This window comes from Drosophila suzukii, chromosome X (genome assembly GCF_043229965.1).
Source record: "Drosophila suzukii chromosome X, CBGP_Dsuzu_IsoJpt1.0, whole genome shotgun sequence".
Classification (NCBI taxonomy): Eukaryota; Metazoa; Arthropoda; class Insecta; order Diptera; family Drosophilidae; genus Drosophila; species Drosophila suzukii.
This window is the reverse complement of record NC_092084.1, coordinates 27724625-27729915: the sequence shown is the minus strand read 5'-3', so window position 1 is coordinate 27729915 and position 5291 is coordinate 27724625. Positions and strand designations below refer to the sequence as shown.

Here is a 5291-nt window from a genome sequence, read left to right as displayed (position 1 = left end):
CACGCTAAAACCAATTGAACTATTTAGTTGTTTCGCAAAAGTTGACCGAACTTGATTATTTAGAGGAAGTAAAAGTCGTAACAAGGTTTCCGTAGGTGAACCTGCGAAATTATCATTATTGGTTAATATCCCTACCGTTAATAAAAAAATTTGTTTTTATTATAATAATATAATAAATTAAATAATACGATGATGATGAGAGAGAGCTTGACGATTTCTACTTTACAACTAATGAGAAAGATCTGCAATCGAAACATAACTCCACCAAGGTCTTTCGATGATAGTGATTCCTATAATCAATTCTTTTCACAAACGAATATAGAGGAAGATTTAGAAGATGAGAAAAAGGAGACGGAAAAGAGTGAAGAAGAAGGGACAACACCTTTACCAATGTATACAGGAGAGGCCGATATGGGTGTGGATGCAGAGCTAGAAGATAATAACGCTGGTTATAACTATGATTTAAATATTAGTAATTTGAACAGAGAAAATGTGTTGGATAAAGGTTATGGACCTAAAAAAAGAGCAAACAATTCATTAACATTGGGAGACAAAGAATTAAAAATTAAAGATAATAAAATAACATTTTCTAGTGGAATGAGTTGTGATTTGACTCCTGGTCTGTACTCTCTAATTTTTCTTAGTAAACCTGAAAACTATGATGATCAAGACTTGATAATGTATAAAGAAATTATTTTAGAAACGAATATAGAATCAAGGGTACACGAGCATTCAAATATAGCCATATTATTAAGATGTTGATAGACAAAGATTTCAGTCCTACAACGTCTACTCCACTTCGCTCAAAAACAGGTTTTGGTTACATGACTCTTCAGAAATCAAATCCAAACTATGTATATTGGAATGATGTAAATGAGTTAGTCGAACGACTGGAAATTTTAGTAGCATCAAAAGGAGCGGGTAACACCAGCCACAATAACGAAATTTTTTCAATATTAGAGGAATTGCGTGAAGAAAGGATTATATTTTAATGGGTATAAATAGGAAGGACAAATATGTTTTACATTTATAAACATCATGTATGTCGACAAGTTTGGACATTTTTCTGTTGATAAGGAACGATCAGAAAATTTGAAAAGACGTGTTAATTCTACTGAGGGATTATTCATCGATGTGGACTGTAATCTAAATGCTCAAAATAAACGTATCAAAAAGATTAAGAAGATTTATTTTATTGGGGTTCTTTTGATTTCTAAATTAGTTTTACAATCGGTGGAATCCGCGTTTTCATACTACTCACATGAACTTGGAATTACCAGTAAGTGTGAGTTATTAACTCGCATTGATTACGTCCCTGCCCTTTGTACATACACGCTAAAACCAATTGAACTATTTAGTTGTTTCGCAAAAGTTGACCGAACTTGATTATTTAGAGGAAGTAAAAGTCGTAACAAGGTTTCCGTAGGTGAACCTGCGAAATTATCATTATTGGTTAATATCCCTACCGTTAATAAAAAAATTTGTTTTTATTATAATAATATATTATAGCAATACAAATAAAGTATAAATTGCCAAAAATATGGTCTTTTATAGATCAAATAAAATGTCGAAAAAGCAAATCGAAATAATAATTGTAATAATAATTATATAATATATAAGTATATTATTGCATTAGATAAGAGAAATAAATAGGCAAGAAAGCAAAAGAAAACAAGGAAGAACGCTATAGTCGAGTACCTCGACTATCAGATACCCGTTACTCAAAGGGAAATGGAGATATGCAAGCAGCAAAGCGAGATTAAAATGCGCCACCTACCGGCGGTAGACAGATTTAAGCGTTATGGGCGTTAGAGTGGGCGTGGCAAATTTATTTTTGGATCAATCGATAGGTATTGACGACACCAATACATTTCAGTTAAAATTTTTTATCTAGCATGCAAATTGTGGGCGTCACAGGTTTTCGCGGTTTGTGGGCGTTTAAGTGGGCGTGGCAAACTTTTTTTTAGGTCAATCGATAGGTATTGATGAGAACAATACATTTCAGTTAAAATTTTCTATCTAGCATCAAAACTGTAGGAGTTACAGTTTTGGGCGGTTTGTGGGCGTTAGAGTGGGCGTGGCAGTCTACTGAAACAAACTTGCGCTGCGTAAGAAGCTCAGGAATCTGAACGCCAAATCTCAATAGCCTAGCTCTCATAGTTTCCGAGATCTCAGCGTTCATCCGGACAGACAGACGGACAGACGGACATGGCTAGATCGACTCAGCTAGTGATCCTGATCAAGAATACTTTACTTTATGGGGTCGGAAACGCTTCCTTCTGCCTGTTACATACTTTCCGACGAATCTAGTATACCCTTTTACTCTACGAGTAACGGGTATAACAAATAACAAATTCGAACAAGCAAATGGAAATTATTAAAATTATTCAATTATTTTATTATATTGTATGTTAAATGTAATTAATAAAACACTGTGTGTATATGGACCATAATATACACGCGTTGCGATATGGATACATTGGATAATGCAACAACCTAAAATGTGCAATGTTGTGCCCGATTAATACAGGTTAATGTTTTATATAAATTTCAATACATATCGCTAGAAAGTATTAATACCGTAAATGCCATTTAAAAAATACTTGACTTGTTATTGGTTATATGAAACTAAGACATTTCGCAGCATTCGTTTAGGTATAAAAATAAATTTATTGAAGGAATTGATATATGCCAGTAAAATGGTGTATTTTTAATTTCTTTCAATAAAAACATATATGACAAAACTAACAAACCAATATATAAAACTCTAAGCGATGGATCACTCGGCTCATGGTTCGATAAAGAATGGAGCAAACTGTGCGTCATTGTGTGAACTGCAGGACACATGAACATCGACATTTTGAACGCATATCGCAGTCCATGCTGTTATGTACTTTAATTAATTTTATAGTGCTGCTTGGACTACATATGGTTGAGGGTTGTAGGACTATGCTAATTAAGTTGTTTATACAAATTTTATAATGAAATTTAATAAGCATATGGTATATTATTGGATAATAATAATTTAATTATTTTATTCATAATATTAACAAATATATGAAAAACATTATCTCACAGTAGTAAATTAATTTGAATTTGAAATACTGAGAAATGTCTAGCATAATAAAATTATCTAGAATTGTCTCTTATTAACGATTACAAAATAGAAAGCCGTTGACTATATTATTATTGATTCGTTAGACCAAACAAATGCCATACAATATATATAAATATAATTTAAAAAATTTATATATATAAATTAAATTCGTCGTTAGTTGATGATTTAAAAAAATTTATTTTTTTATTTTTAAAACTCGGGTGATAAACCTTTATTCTTAAACTCAATTTATTCAAGACACTTATATAAAAATTGTGAACCGATCGCGGTCTCGGATAAAATAGGACTGAATCTTAATTCTAAAAAATTATCCAATGAACCTCGGCCAGAAGCTTTCCTTTTCTTAAGCTTCCAGAACTTTAATTTTTGTTTAAAATAAAAGCTTATGCTGAAACTGTCGCATCTCGTTGTGAAATGAAATTATGCTGACCGATGCAATTTGATTGAAAATCGGAACGCAATATGTTCTGAACTTAAAACGCAATACTGTGGGCTTTGAACGGAAAAGTTTGGGCTTCGAACGGAAGCTTGTGTTTACTTTACGATTGGTTTATTTATCTTAGCAGGACGGTCAAGCGCTGCCCTTGAAGTGAATGGCAAAGGCATAGGCAGAATCTTAAACAAAGGCAAAGGCAATGTCGCTAAAGGCATGGGTAACATAGCTGAGATTGATTCAAAAATTTGTTTATAAATTCCATAAGTGGAACCGTTTCACGGGTTGGATAACTCTCCCCCTTCTAAAATGGATCGTCCCGATTCAATATGAAATTCATTTAATTGGTCTCTTAATTCTGTTAAAAAATTTTCTTGGTTAATAGATTTTTCTGGTTCTGGCCGTTGTTTTTTGGTTACAAATAATATGACATTTTTGTATTTTATAATAAGTAAAAAAATCAAATATATAATGATTAAAATTAGTAATATAAAGGTAAGTGATATTTTGGTATTATTAATTTTAATGAAAGGATTTAAAATGTTTATATTATCTAAAGAAAGTTCTGAGTTATTTGATAATATGTAATCGGATATTTCATAATTTTTGAAGTGGTTCGTAGTTAAGTAGTAAAGAATTTTGTTTTCCAAATTGGTATAAGAAATATTATTAATTTCGGTTGTACCATTAAATGTTATCAAAAATGAACCGTTTAAATGAGAGCTGTTCACAATGTTGTTACCATTTATAAGAATGGCACCATCTTGTATGATGTCTATTTTTTTATTTTTCTCTCTTATTTTTTTACAAGTGGATTTCTCGCCATTTAATAAGCGGGTAAAACAAGTTTTTTCATTATTTAAAGTGCAATAATTATTAAAAAGTTCGTTCTTAAAGTTAGACATTTCATAAAACATATTTGCGCATTTTGCGACTTGATTGCTTAATACTAGTTTCCCATCGATTTGGGAAATCGCTCTAGCGTAATATATTTCGCATCTGTTTTTTATTATTGGGTATTTTATATAAATTATTACAAGTTCTTTATGCAGTGCGATTTTAAAAACAGAGATGTCCATTAAGTCAGCGATAATTACTGGTTTTTGTTCATGTTTTAATATTTCCATGATGTCATCATTGTTTAATATTTTGGTATTAAAAACGTCAATTTTTGCTAGTGTGATTGTGTCAATTAAATTTTGCAGATCAAATGTTAATAATCGTAAGCGATGTTTTCGCAGTGGTAAATCTTGATCAATAAAAACATTTTTAAAATCATCAGAAAGAGATTCTATTTCTTTAAACAGTTTGGAATTGATAATAAATTGCTTATTATTATTTTCAATTAATTCATCGATTTTATTCTGTATTTTAATAAAATCATCATGATCCGGAGTTCCAGCTAACCATTTCCACACAGTGCCTATCTCATTTATCCCCCTTTTTGACCTAGTTGATATTAATTGGGATAAAATTAATTCGATTACTTCTATGTCATATTTAATTTCCCATTGTGACCTTTTATTAGTATCCCTTTTTATATTTTCTGATTCCAATTTTATTATTTCTTTATAAAAACTTAAGTTAGTTACGTGGAATAATTCTGTGTATGAATCGTACGTCAATACGTCTTTATTGTCCTTGAATAAAAGATACTCGTGACTTGTATAGTCTATTATTTCTGATTTTGTTAATAAAATAAGGTGTAGTATGAGCACCTGATAAAACATTTTCTGGAAA

The 5291-nt window shown here is 30.9% G+C and overlaps 1 pseudogene; it reads left to right on the top strand.

Annotated features, from left to right (window-relative positions):
- The first annotated feature begins 2763 nt into the window (after positions 1-2763).
- Positions 2764-2942, top strand: LOC118878210 (5.8S ribosomal RNA; annotated as a pseudogene).
- The last annotated feature ends 2349 nt before the right edge of the window (positions 2943-5291 follow it).